Below are 15,465 nucleotides of genomic sequence, written 5' to 3'. Positions count from 1 at the left end.
TGCACCGCAGCCCCCTCCGGGCCACACTCTGTGCACAGGTGCCTGCATTTGGTGTCTTGCTTTCTTCCCTGCCCCCAACGGCATCCGTGTCGGTGGCTTTCATCTGTGGTTCCAGGCCACGCACATATATGAAGCACCTGCTAGGGACCTGGGACAAGCTTCTGTTTGTCTCCATCTGTCCCTAATGATTGCTTTCTCTTTATCCCTCTCTGATTCTCTCTGACTTTCACTGCACTTTCTGTCTCTGTTTCTTTCTGTCTTTTAATTCCCACCCTGTCTCTGTCTCTCCCCATCTCTGGCCCCCTGACCTGAGCCCCTGACCCTGGACTGCTAGGTTCTGGGATTGTAGAAGGTGACATTCAAGTACCTGCCTGTGAAACAAGAAGTGGCCACATGACCGTCTAGAGGTGGCGCATTCCTGGAGGAGGGATCAGCTGGCAATGGGAATGGAGAGAGGGGAGGCCAGAGAGATGGGTCAGGACTGAGCTGAGGGGTAGCCCCCAGGGCTTAAGAATGTGCGCTCTGGAGCCAGACAACCTGGCCTCAAATGCCTTCAGTCCTCCATGCTTTATCTTCCCCATCTATGAAATGGGTGTAAGAAGAGAGCCTGTGTCTGAAGGAGGTCAGGAGAGAAAGGCAGCCGGTGCAGACAAGCTCTTCGGACTAGATGGCGTGCCTGGTGTGCAGCCACCGCCCGCCATGCCATTGCCGTCGCTATGATTTGCGTGAGTTGCATCCTCACGCTGATGGGACTCATGGGAGGATTTTATGTGGCAGAAACAGGACCAGATTGACCATTTGAAAGACTTCCTTGGAGACCCCGGGGGGCCTAGGATGTTCCACACAAGCAGCTGGATGGTGGTTCCACTGCCTACACACATGTATGATCTCGGTGCTCCAAACACACAAGATTTGTCTGCTTCACGTGTGCACGTGACATCTCAATCAAAAGTAGAAGATGGGGGAGAGTATAGCTCAGTGGTAGAGTGCATGCTTAGCATGCACGAGGTCCTCGGTTCAATCCCCAGTGCCTCTATTAAAAATAAATAAATAAACAGACCTAATTACCTCTCCACCCCCAAAAAGAAGAAGAAATTCCACAAAGGGTCCCACTGGTGATTTCATACAAAGTGGGCTGGGAGGGCAGCAGGGAGGAGGTGGGACAAGCGTTTCTAGAACCCCAATGTCCCTGCCCTGCTTGGCCACTTTTGTGTCCACATCCTGAGCTTGGCTGGGGGTTGGAAGTGTCAGAAACCCACAGTGCAGGGGCCTGGAAGGTGGAGCCTGGAAGACTGGCTCCTTCCCTGGCTGTGTCACCAATAATCTGGGGCCAGCTGTCCACAAGCCCCATCTCCCCACTGGCTCAGCCCAGACACTCAGTCCCGTCCTGGCCAGAGGAGCCAGGCACCGAGCCCCTGGGGCACTGGGCTGTGGAGAGTGGGTGAAGGGTCCTCCTCCCTGCCTTTTTGAATCTAAAAAGCTAACCTTATGTAGTGCATTCAATGTGTTCCCCCCAAATTCACAGCTGCCCAGAACCTCCAATTGTGACCTTATTTGGAAATAGGGTCTTTGCAGATGTAATTAGTTCAGATGAGGTCATACTGGATTTGGGGGTGGGTCCTAGATCTAATGACTGGTGTTCTTATAAGAGGAGATGTCACACAGGGAGACAAAAAGGAGAAAACGATGGAAAGATGGAGGCAGAGATTAGAGACATGTATCTACACACCGAGGAACACCAAGGATTTGGGGCAACCCCCAGAAGCTAGGAGAGGAAGGCAGTTCCTCCCCACCCACAGCCTCCAGAAGCAAACAGCCCTGCTGACACCTTGCATTAGGACTTCTGGTGTTCAGCACTGTGAGAGAAGAAGTTACTATTGTTTTAAGCCATCAAGTTTGGGGTAATTGTTACAGAAGCCACAGGTGATGAGTACACCCTCCATTATCTTAGCTCCAAAGTCATAGAAACTTGTAGAATCTTTAGAAAATATAGATTTGACTTAGAAACTAGAGTTGGGCACCCCTGGGCTCCCAGCCTGACCCCTGTCTCTAACTAGCTGGATGCGCCTGGGGGCAAGACATTTCACCTCTTGGAGCCTCAGTTTCCTCATCTGCAAAGTGCGATAACCATGCCTGCTGCAGAGGGCAGTTGTCCAGGTTAAATAAGAGAAATTGTGTCCTAGAGGGTTTGGTGCCAAGGACACAGCAAACGCTCAGCTAGTAGTAAAAGTTAAAGTCCGCAGGTGATGGACAAGGTAAGCACATTTTGAAACTAAATTTTAATGGTCACTATTACCATTGATAACCAGAAGAAACAGCAGCCACTCCTAATTCCACTCCCCAATGGTTACCTTTTGGTGAATATTCTTTTCGATGAAAATGGAAAAAAAAAATTACTCCAGCGTCCTCTTGGCTCTTCGAATAAACCAACTGTGCAAAAACGTTATGTGCCCTGACAAGCTAGTCCAGGCTATTAAGTTTATTAAAGATTATTGCTAGTTTTTTAAAGAGTGGTGGTGATATTGGGATTATACTTTTAAAAAGAGTCCTTATGTTTTAGAGACCACGAAAATATTTGTGAATGAGATGTGATGTCTGGGAATGCCTACAACATTGAGATGGGGGGACAGGGGAGTCACTATTCTGTTTTTTCCCCTTGTGTGTGTTTGAAAGGTCCCATAATCACATGCTTTTAAAATGCTATGATCCAGTCTTTCCACTCCTAGGAATTTATCAAAGAGAAAAGGGAATTTACATTCATATAAAGACTTGTTTCCCATGCATGTTCATAGGGGCTTTATTTGTAATCAGCTGTTGTATTGTGAAGAATGTATCGGGGGGGAGGGTGTAGCTCAGTGGTAGAGTACATGCTTAGCATGCACGAGGTTCTGGATTCAATCCAGTACCTCTGTTGAAAAAATTAAATTAAAAGAAATAAATACATAAATAAACCTGATTACTTCGCCCCTCAAAATAAATAAATAAAAGAATATATCTGTTTTTTGTCCCAATTTCCTGGAAGATAACCTCTAAATTCTTGGACTTTTCCCAAGCTATAGGAGTGTCTGTTGTTCATGGTGAGGCTCGATCCCATCTCAGTTTATGCAAATGAGATGAATCAGGATGGGGACTGGTCACGCAGGAAACACTGATGAGGTGATTAGATGTCAACCTGATCTTAAGAGATTGGGGGGTTGACTGGAGACTGAGTTCAATCTCCTAGCCAATGATTTGATCAATCATACTTATGTCATGAAATGCCAGGAAAAACTGTGGGCAACAAAGCTCAGTAGATTGGTTGGTGAATTCCTCTGAAGTGAAGAGAGTTTTGTTGGAAACTGTGCCCTTAACTTATGGGGTCTGCCTTAACTCCAGGTGATAAGTGTCAGAATTACATTATGTTATATTACAAAAAACCTAGAAATGACCCAGATGCAATTTCAGGTGAATGGATAGACTGTGGTACATCCACACAATGGAATACTACTCACCAAGAAAAAGGAAGGAACTATACACTCACACAACAGCATGGCTGAATCTCACACAGCTATGCTCAGGGAAATAAGCCAGACAAAATGAGTACATATGGTTGGGTTCCATTTCTAGAAAACTCTAGAAAATGCTAACTCATCTATAGTGACAGACAACAGATCAGTCGTTGCCTGGGGACAGGGAGGGATAGGTGAGAGGGATGACAAAGGGACAGGAGGAAACTTTTGGGAGTGACAGATGTGTCCATGATCTTGGTGGCGGTGAGGCTTTGTGGATATCAGTAAGTTGTACACTTTGCATATCTGCAGCTCATTATATGTCAATGACACAATAGAGCTGCTTTAAAATGTATTCATCTCTTCTTTCTTTGTCCATCAATAAACATTTATTGAGCACCTACTGTGTGCCAGTCTCTCTTTAGAGCTAGGGGACATGGCTGTGAACAAGACAGACCAAGACCCCTGCCCATGTGATATTTTAGCTAGGGAACACAGACAACTGTAATGAAATTCAAATATGTATTCTCTACATATTCGATTCTCATTATTTGCAGATCTGACATTTGCAAAATCACCTCATTTCTAACATTTATTTGCAATTCCAAAATGAATACGTCCAGCTTTCACAGTCATTTTCGAACATGCACAGAGTGGCGAAAAGTGTGTCACCCACCATGTGTGTTCCCCACCAAGGCTGAATCAGGCAATGCTCTGTCTTCTTTCAGCTCAGACTGTGAGCAAGTGTCCACTTCAGGGTGTTTTTGTATTGTTGTTGCTGCTGGTGGTGGTGCTTTGGCTTTCTAAAAGGGTCCGCAATTGTGGTGCTGAAGTGCTGTTCAGTGTCCTAAGCTCAGGAAGGCTGAGATGCTTATGGAGGAAATACGTGTGTTAGGTGAGCCTCATTCAGGCATGAGTTATAGCCCTGTTGTTTGGGATCAATGCTAATGAATCAACAATATATATTAAATGAGGTGGCCTTAAACAGAAACACACATAAAACAAGGCTGTACATTGCTTGGTTGATGGAAATCTTGCTATCAGAGGCTTGCAGAGACCTAACCTCAGATGTCCTCCAGGAGGCAACGTCCAGCACTGGCTAGGTCACTGTGTATGGCGACTTTATTGAACAGAACTCCTATGGATAGAGAGAATCAACTGTGATACAACAGATGGGAGTAAGTGAAGGAAGGGAAATTAATTGGGGTGAGAAGGAGGTGCTTTTTAGAGGGTTTCAGGGATGATACATTTGTGCAGAGACCTGAGTGGAGGGAATGACTGGGTCGTGTGGATCTCTGGGGAAAGGCAAAGGCCCTGAGGGATGTATGTGTGATTCAAACACGTGCCCTGTATCTGCTCTATTGTAATCTGCTTCTTCCCTTAATGTAGGAGAAACATACTCTCACATCAATACGGAGCCATCAAGATTTGTTTTCCAATTTAGTTATTTATCAGAGGAAGATTTATCACACCAAATGCCTTGTGTGCCAAGCCACTGTAGAAGATAGCGTGGCAGTTCCTCAAAAGATGAAACACGGAATGACTGTATGATGCAGTAATCCCACTCCTGAGTATGTACCCAAAGGAAGTGGAAGCAAGGGCTCAAACAGATATTTGCACACCCGTGTTCATAGCTGCATGATTCACAACAGCCAAGAGGTGGAGTCAACCCAAGTGTCCATCAACAGATGAATGGGTGAACAAAACATGGTCCATCCACACACTGGAGTACTATTCAGCCTTAAAAAGGAAGCAAACTCTGACACACACGACAACATGGGTAACCTGGAGGACATGATGCTCTGTGAAATAATCCAGGCACAGGAAGACAAACACTGTCTGATTCCACTCACAGGAGGTCCCTAGAGGAGTCACATCTATAGAGACAGGAAGTAGATGGTGGGTGCTCCAGCCTGGGGCGGGGGACGTGGAGTTCCTGTTTAATGGCGATTGGCATGGCTGCAAGGTGGTGACTGCTGAAATTTTGCAACCAAACAATTGGCCTTTTTTTTTTTTTCATGGCTGTTTCAGATTCTGGATGATAAAACAGTGGCCACTGGTCTCGTCTCAGCAGACTTCCTGGTTCCCCTAATGGCCCTGAACTTGGGCAGTCACATCAATGGCTGATTTTAAATTCAGAAAGAGTTGAGTTCTTAAAAAGAACTGTGTCCCCCAGCCTTACAGGCACCCTCCAGGGACATAGCTGGCACACAAGGAAGACCTCAGAGTGGCCTAAAAGAACAGTGGCTATTCTCTCCAGGACCCAGATGTCCCCTTCTAGGGACATTGTATTAACCATGCCTTTCAATTTCGGATGCTTTGACATCTGGGGCCACACGGGCCCTGGAGAACGGCCCCTCCCAGAGCTAACTAGTTCTGAGAGAGAGTGAACAACCTCCTGCGAGTGCACTTTTCAAAAACAAGCCAGCCAATCCAGAGACCACACTGTCAGCCCCTCCTCCGTGGGGCTCTCACAAGCTGGGTCGCTATCCCCCTGCCCTAGTCCCCCAAGGACCAGATACTGGCCAACTGGGCATCCCCTCCACCCAGACCCTGCTGACATCCTCCAGACAAGCCCATCCTAAGCCTGCTTACCCTGCGCTGCTTGTTCCTTCTCTCGGAAAGCACAGGAAAGGCTCCAGCCCATGTCCCCCTTTCCCTCGCCTCCTGGCTGACCCTGGCGCCTCCCCGTGAGGCTCTGCTTGGCATGGAGAGCCCTCTCCTCTCGTTTTCTGTTTTTAAGGTGAAGTATAGTCAGCTTACAACGTTGTGTCAATTTTTACCCTCCTCTTTTTTTTTGCATCAGGTAATTAGGTTTATTGTTTATTTTTAGAGGCGGTACTGGAGACTGAGCCCAGGACCGTGCGCACGCTGAGCACGTGCCCCGCCACTTGAGCTGTACCCTCCAGTTTCTCCCCTCCTCTGAAGAACCGTAACAAACTCTTTCTCAATGGCAGTTGTCTCCTGATCTGTTGGCCTTAATGAACCTCAAATTTTCTATTAACACACTGTATTTTAAAAATTAGTTATTTTTACAAAATTTTGGTGGCATATACATAAAACAAAATTTATTTTTCAATGCAACCATTTTTAAGGGCATGGTTCCATGGCATAAAGTACATTGTCACTGTTGTGTAACCATCCCCACCATCCCTCTCCAGAATTTATTCATCTTCCCAAACTGAAATCCTGGTCCCATGAAACACTCACTCCCCATTCCTCCCTTTCTCCAGCTAATACACTATACTTTTAAACAAACACACCTGCAGAAGATGTCCCATGCACGGGGGAAGCTGCGGTCCCCAGGACGTCATTACAGCAGCATTCAAAAGCCACTAAAAAGCCACTGGCTAAATCAATTATGATATGTCTGTATGTTGGGATGTTGAAAAAAATGAAGAGGGTTTGAAATAGCCTGAGTAGGAGGCTCTCACTGAATGGATCTGGAGAAATCTCTGAGATGGATCGCTAAGTTTAAAAAAAGAAAAAAGAAAAAAGCAGAGCACAGAATGTGTAGCGCTTGCTGCCGTTTATGCAGAAGGATGGCAATACTGTATCAGATATTTGAAAGCTGCTAACAGAGTCGATCTTAAAAGTTCTCATCACAGGGAAAAATATCTGTTACTGTGTGAGGTGATGGATGTTAGCTAGACTTATTGCGAGGACCATGTTTCAATATATTTAAATGTCAAATCGTATGTCGTATACCTTACACTATGTCGATTATATCTTGATAAAACGAAGAGGAAAAAGCAAAGGGATTATATCTCCCCCAGCCCCGAAAAGGAAGGAGTAAGAATATGTTTTTCTAAAAGCTAAAAAAAATTCATTGCTTCTCAGCCTTTTCGCTGAGATCAAGTGTAGTAAAAGCTAAAAAAATTCCTATCTGGGAACTGGGCAAATGGGGACAGAGCTGGGAGAGCTGTCACTCCTGTATCTCTCTCTCCATCTCTCAGTGTATAGATGAGTTAGACATTTTATATAAAATTCGGTCCATAAGTATTTATAGTCTGTATATATTATATGTATATATATTTAATCTATATATTATACAATATGTGAGAATATAATCTATTATATAGCAAATAATACACACACCAAGAGTGTCTATTTCTACATATATTTGTATACATTTATATTTGCCCCAATTAGACTAAAATCTCAGAAGACAAAAGCAGCCAGTACCAGGGCTTCCCTGGGGAGAGGCATTCGGGTGACAGGGAGAGACTTTCCAACATACACTCTGTGGTGCCTTCAGAGTTTTGTCCCATGGTCCGTGGATTACTTACGCAAAAACAGATCCTATTTGCAAAAAGAGAGAGGTAGCTCTAGGGGCACCGCCCTGGCGTGTTGTGTGCGGTGAGTTAAATCAGGATGAAATGAGACTCTGTAAAGCACACCTGTGGGAGGGGACGTGCGGAGAGGGAGAGACAGAGGGACCCGAGTCCCATCAGGAGACGCCCGCAAGGCTCTTCACTGGAGCTCTTCCATCTCCGCAGAAAGTTACTGGTGGGGCTGGAGGGCACTCTCGGTCCTTAACTTAAATGTGTTAAACAAATAAGAGAATACATTGACCTTATGGGTAATTTTTGTACCCCCTCCCTGTGTGTTTCTCTGTCTTCTAAATCTTTGCTAATAGACACACGTTGCCTCTCTAAGCAAGGTCTGCAGGGTCTGCAGGGTCCCCTGCAAGTGTCCGTGGGTCACACGAATCTTGCTGCTGTGAACACGTGTGTATGGGCTGCTGGGGGGACTTAAGTTTTCATTGCTCCTGAGTAGATAACTAGGAGCCGAATTGCTGGGTCATGTGGTGATTCTATGTTTAACTTTTGGAGGAACTGCCAGGCTGTTTTCCACAGTGGCTGTACCATTTTCTATCCCCGCCAGCCACGTACAAGGGTCTCAATTCCTCCACAGACTCTCCAGAGCTCATTATGGTCTGTTTTTGCCTCGAGCCGTCCTGGTGGGCATGCCACAGTATCTCATTGTAGTTTTCTTTCATTTTCCTTTTTAAAAAATTATCATTTCATCTTATTTTGGGGAGTGGGAGAGGTAATTTGGTTCATTTATTTATTTACTTACTTATTTAACAGAGGTGCTGGGGATTGAACCCAGGACCTGTGCATTCTAAGCATGCGCTCTACCCCTGAGCTGTACCCTCCCCCTACATTATGGTTTTCACATGCTTTTCTTCACCTACTACTGATGCCAGCATTTCTTCTTGTGGTCCTTGGCCATCCGTATCTCTTCTTTGGACATTCAAATCACTTGCTTTTTAAATTCTTAATTCTTTTCATTGTTCTTTTTTTTTTTTTTCATTCTGTGAATGTTCACCAACAACCGGTCTGTTACAGAACTTTCTCCTCTCCACTTTACAGATGAGGAAACAGGCTCAGAGAGGGGCAGTGACTTGCCCCAGGTCACTGAATAAGAACCAGTGGCAGCCAGGACTTCGAGCCAAGTCAGTGTGGCCCCAGAGATAGGAGCGGGGGGAGGGGGGAGGGCTCCTGGGAGGCCCTGGGAGGGGGGGTCCCCACCCACCCACCGCTGAGAGATGGAAGGTCCTCTCTTCCAGCTCAGCACAGAAAGCAGCCCTTGTGAAAAACGAAGACCCAGTTCAGGCAGAGGTAGGTCTCAGGGCTGCCCCACCTCACCACCCACCTCTAACATCCACTCGGTGCACACAGAGCCAGAGGCACACACCAAACGCGGGCGAGCGCACTGGCACGCGCGAGCACGCACACACACACACTCACACACACACATTCACACACACATACACACTCATCTTCCCATTCTTCAAAATCAGAGCCCCTGGGAGAACCCAGCTTGGCCCAGCGGCCTCCCTGCCTCCTCCTGGCTTGGTCTCCCAGCCGCTCATGTGAACATGTGTGCATGTGACAGAAAGGCGGAGCTGGGGTACCAGCAGAGAAGGCGCAGAGGGAGGCAGACATGGGGAGATGGAGAGGACAGGTGATCCTCCCTCTGTTCCCTGGCTGAGTTGGCCCTGGAGAGGAGGACTGTTAGGATGGAATTTTCTGGAAGAGAAGGTGAAGGGATTGCCCAACTATTCACAGCATGGCTGGGCCCTTGGCAAAAGGGAGGCCGAGATCTAAACCATCAGTTCTGCAGGTTTGGGGTTTGGGCTGCACTCTTTTTTTTTTTTTTTTTTTTTTTTTAATGGTTTTGTTACGGAAACGACAGGCCAGTCAAGAAACAAGCACCACTCAGAGGGTTGGAGCACTCAGATGTATTACACTGGCGGGCTCAGAGGGGCTTCTGCTCCGAAGCTCTGAGCACCTCCAAGACGTGCGCATGAGGTTTTATAGGGTAAAGTACAAGCTTGGGGTATTCGGCCAATAGGCATGAAACAGCTTTAGCAGCAGCATCATCACAAAAGTGGAGGCGGGGAGGCAGCAAACCAACATTCCAAAGCCAGATATGTATCTCTGAAAACCCAGCTGGCTAGCAAAAACACATAAACAGCAAACCAACACTAATTAACCTAGATTTACAAGTTAGTCCAGCAGAACTCAGATCAGTATTCCAGTACTTAGATTTGTGAGTTATCTTGTTAGACCAGCCTAGCCTCTCCTTCACATTCCTAGACTTGTGAGTTATCTTGTTGGACCAGCCCGGTTTTTCCTTCACAGTTTCACATAAAAATTGAAATCTCCAGCTTCTCCAGAAGCAATGGTTGGCTCAGGCAGGGAGGGCCTGCTTTCCTGCCTGGTGACATGTGGCCGTGAGCAGAGGCTGTGCTTGTGTGTTTGTGATCTGCGAGTCTTTGCAGGATGGGCATGTGAAGGTGGCCTTGCAGCCCACGTGGATGGGATCTGGACTTGCGTCCTCCTGTGCATCTGCAGCTGGTAAGTCTGTGCCTGGCTGTGTGTGGGAGACACTTAACTCATTTTGTGAGAGCATGTCCTTTCCAGTTCTCTGTGCTTGCGTCTCCGTCTGTGTGTGAATGTGCACCGTGATCTGTGCACCTGTCACCAGAGGTGAGGGTCTGTGCTCATGACATCTGTGATCATGGGGGGTGTCCCTGAGTGGGAACCTTTGGGTGGCAGTCTCTGGGATCTGCAGTGTGCGTACCAGGCAGGCCCTGCTCCTGGGGTCCAGGTTCCAGCCTCCTTGCCCCTTCCAGCCAGCCCAGTGCATGTTCCCAGGACACCCCGGACCCCAAAATGGAGAGGTGTTCTCCTCCCACCTTACGCTCCCTCCCTTCTCTTCCTTCCTCCCTCTCACTTCCTTCCCCTTTCTCTCCTTCCCCTCCCCTCCCCGCTCTGCTCCCCTCTCCCAGCTCTGCAGTGGAAGCAGCAGGGGAGAGGCGGCCGCAGGCTGCCGTCTTAAGTGGCCCATTTCCTGGGCCAGCCGGGCTCCCACCACAGACACCCTTAGGGAAATGAGCCCACAGTCCCTTCCCAGCCCCAGGGCTCTGGCAGGTCAGGAGGGGGCATCCCCAGGCCCTTGGGGCTGCTGTTCCCTCCCCTGTGCACTTAAAGGGGATGGGGGCAGGGAGGCGGGAGGGAGAGCCCCAGAGAGAGGCCGAGACAGCGGACAAAAATGCACACGGGGTCAGGTGGGGCAGAAAGAGGGAGACGAGATGGAGAGAAAGAGAGAGAAGGAGAGCCAGAGACACAGAAGGGCAGAGATGGAGAGATAGAAGGAGAGAAGGAGATAGAGGCAGGAAGAGGTGGAGACAAAGACAGATCAAAAGTCCGGCGGGGAGGGAGAAAGGGAAATGAGGTGAAAGGGATACTGACAGACAATGACAGACACACAGCGTCTCCAAAAGGGAGAGCCCCAGAGGGCCTGGGGAGACAGGGTGGGGAGAGATGTAAGAGAGAGAGACAGAGACAGAGGAGAAAGACACAACCAAACATAAAAAGAGAAAGCTGTCCAGGCCTGTGAACTGAAAAGTGACAGCCCTCAGAAGGGAGATGGGGAGGAAAAGAGAGAAAGCCTGGGGGATCTCCCCAGGGAGGGAGGTGGGTTGTGGGGAGACCAAACACAGACTCAGGTGGGGACAGAACCTGCCCAAGCCTCCCCCACGCCTCCCAAGGCATTTTGGCATAAAACCAGTAGTTAAGGTACTGAGTGTACACCAAGCTCTGTTGGGGTCACTTTGATCTTTCATTTATTTATCCAGCACCTGCTCATGCCAGGCACTGGGCTAGACCCTGGGGATACCGCGGCAGTGAAGAAACGAAGGGAACTCCCTGTCCTAGTGGAGCTGACCTTCCAGGGGGAGAGGCAAACCAACACTCCATAAGAAACAGATAATCAGAGACGGTGGTCACAACTGCCCAGCCTGGGGGCTCGGAGCATCCCCCTCCTCAATAAGTTGCCAGGTGATCCAGCAGTTCCACTCCTGTCTATACCCAAGACAAATGGCAACACGTGTCTGCATGAAAATGTACACGCCAGTGTTCATAGCAGCATTGTTTATCATAGCCCCAAAGCGCAAGCAATCCACACGTCCATCAGTGGGTGAATGGATACGCCAGATGTGGTCCACCCTTAGAGTAGAATATTATTCAGCCTTCAAAAGGAGCAAAGCACTGATCTGTGCTCCAATGTGGATGAACCTCGGAAACAAGATGCTCAGGGAAAGAAGTTGGACACAAAAGGTCACGTAGTGTGTGATTCCATCTGGAAACATCCAGAACAGGCAAATCCACAGGGACAGGAAGTGGATTAGTGACTGCCAGGGACTGGCAGAGAGGGAATGGGGAGGGATTATTGGTGAGGATGAGGTTTTCCTCCAGGAGGAATGAAAATGTTCTGAATTAGATTGTGGTGATGGTTGCACAACTCTGTGACTATACTAAAACCAGAAAGAAAAAACAGTACACCTTAAAGGGGTGAATTGTATGGCATGTGAATTATATCTTAATAAAACTGTCTCAAAGAAAAAAGCATCCTCGAATCCAAGCTGGAGCTCATGACAATGCCCTGTACACCAGCTCTTTGCAGCCCTGAGACAAGATCTGGGGACTCATCATTCACGTAGGGGCAGAGGGAGCCCTGAGGGGAGGGAGGAAGGTAAGATGGAGCAGGGAGGGGGCAACGCATAAGGAGTTCACCATGGGGTTTAGGGAGACTAAACAGGACACAGTCAGAGTCGGCTCTGCCTTTATCCAGCAACACCTGGGGGTCCCATCTGGAGCAGGTCCCCTCACATGCTGACCAATTTCAGTGCCCTGACCAGAGAATACCCTAAACTTACAAGACTCAGGAACTGACAACAGGTGGCATCTAGTGGGGGCTGAGGGGATGTGAGAGGGGCAGCAACTGTGACTAAATTAGAAACTTGGGAGTTGTCCTGTTGGTCTGACTTTCCACATCTCTCCATATGTTAAAATCTGTGGGCAAAAGTTGGAGGAGAAGCAGGGTATGTACATCGTCTCATTGTATCTCCCCCAAGATACTTATGAATTGCAAAGAGAAAAATGGTAACTTTCCAGGAAAGACTCCTGGTAGGTACCACTGTAACCAGGTGGTCAAGGTTAACTCAAGGTTAACACCATCAATGATGAGACATATTGACATGATGTACTTCCTGACTGGATGCCCTGAAGACATATCACTTCTGTGGCATCCTTCCCCTAAATGCCTAACTTCAATCTAATTATGAGCAAACATCAGACAAGCCCAAACTCAGGGATGTCCTACAAAATAGTTGACCAGTGCTCGTCAGAAGTGTCAAGGTCATGAAAGACAAGACTAGAGGTGATGAGATGCCAAGCGGGAGCCTGGACCAGCATCCTATTAATATTTAATAGGGTTAAGTTAATAATTGTAACAATAAGATTAATCAGTTAATAATATTAATCTCATTAAGAGGAAAATTGGTGAAATTTGAATAAGATCTTAAATTAGTTCGTTGTGTTGTATCAATGTTGGTTTCCTGTGGTTGTCAATGATATTAAATTAGAAGAAGATGGGTCAAGAGTAGATGGGAATTCTGTACTATTTTTGCAGCATTGTATAAGTCTAAAATTATTTCAAAGTAAAATAAACTAAAAAGAAACAAAATGAAACAAAATCTAACTAGAATCCAGCCCCCTGCCAACAGCTGTGTGAGTGGTTTTAGAATCAGTTCCTCTAGCCCCAGTCAAGCCTTCAGATGATGCAGCCCTCACCAGCAGTTTGACTATAACATCACAAGGTTCACTGAGCCAGAACCATCCAGCTAAGCTCTCTGGATCCCTGGCCCACAGATGCCATGAAATAATGTATGTTCATTGTTTTAAATGGTTACATTTTGGAGTAATTTGTTATACAGCAATAGCTGACTATTGATACAGTAGGGAATGGACAGCTGCAAAGAAAGTGTTTCAAAGGCAGCCTCTAAGAGTTTGGGAACATTAAAATACCCAATTGTTTGTGGTGGTGGTCCATGTAGAACATGCCTGGGGGCAGCTTCAAATCACAGAGAAAGATCCACTCATTCATTTAACCCACATTTATTGAGTGCCTCCTGTGTACCAGGCACAGTCAAAGGAACAAGGACATAGAGTGCACAAAGTGCAATTAAAAAATCACTTCTCTGGTGGAGTTCACATTATAGTAGAGGAGAGAGTTAAGAAATGTTATCAGTACATAAACTATATTATATTAGATGGTATTGAGTACTAAAGAGAAAAATAAATCAGAGAAAACGGCTGGGGAATATAAGATGGGAGGTGTGTGAAAAACCGTAGATAAGGTGCCCAAAGAAGGCTCACTGAGAAGTCATCATTTGAGCAGAGGCTTAAAGGAGTGAGAGAGTGAGCCATGTAGAGTCTATAGGAAGAGCATTTCAAGCAGAGGGAATGGCCAGTGCAAAGACTCTGAACAGAAACATATTTCACACAGACACACATGCACATGTGATCCATTGGCAACACATCATTATGCATTTTGCGTTATTCATTTAATAACAACATCCTGAGGGTATTTCTATCTCAGTACACAAAGAGCTTTCTTGTTGCTTTTACCCGTTGTATGATATTTCATTGCATGAATTTCTCATAATTGATTTAACCAACACCCTCCCAAGTTGATGAACATTTATGTGGTTTTTGCTCTTCTTATACACACACACACAATGCTGTGAGAAACACTCTGCTGTGTCATTTAGCACATGTGTGCTTCCATCTGGAGTGTAAATTCTCAGCAGTGGGATTACAGAGTCCAAGGGCATGCTGACTTGTAATTTGGGTGGATGTCATCAGATTGCCCTCATGGGAAGTTGTTGTTTTTCAACAGCTTTCTTTCAACTGGTGATTACAAATAAATCTGCCACAAATGTGTATGGACACATCTTCATGTAGACATATGTTTTCCTTTCTCTTGGGTAAATAGCAAGGATTGGAATGGCCCCTCTGGCGGGGGGGTGTATGTTTAACATTTTAAGAAGCTACTAAATGGTTTTTCCAAGAGGTGGTACCACTTTCTGTTCTCCTAGGAAGGTTTTATCCAGGAGAGTGACTCGCTCAGGATGATGTTTCTAAGAGCTCCCTGGGGACATAGAGGGGGAAGACAGAAGCGGTCATAGGGAGCCAGGAGGAGGCAGGGCCATTATCCAAAAAGTGATGATGGCAGTCTGGACCACAGCCATGGTGGGAGGATGGAGAAGCACTGGGAGAGGGAAAGAGAACCCTTAGCAGCTGATGGGGCACTAGGCTCAGGGCTCTGCTGAAGGTCCATGGCGGAGATGTGGGGGACTTCTTGGCTCCCCTGGGTACTCTCAGAATAGCCAGATAGGAATAGGGAAACCAGGTCCATCCCAGGCTCTTAGGGGCAGTTGGAGCAGCTGGACTGGGTAGGACCACCCTATGTGCAGCCACCATCATTTCAAGCTGGAACATTTCAGATGGCACAGGCAGCGTGGCCTCCTATTGGGAGGCTGTCCTTGGCTGGCTTTACCTGAGATTCAAAGACAGTATCCCATGGGTCCATCTTGACCTACCTGACTCCCACCTCCCCT

Source organism: Camelus ferus, chromosome 22 (assembly GCF_009834535.1).
Source record: "Camelus ferus isolate YT-003-E chromosome 22, BCGSAC_Cfer_1.0, whole genome shotgun sequence".
Classification (NCBI taxonomy): Eukaryota; Metazoa; Chordata; class Mammalia; order Artiodactyla; family Camelidae; genus Camelus; species Camelus ferus.
Note: the sequence above shows the minus strand (reverse complement) of the source record.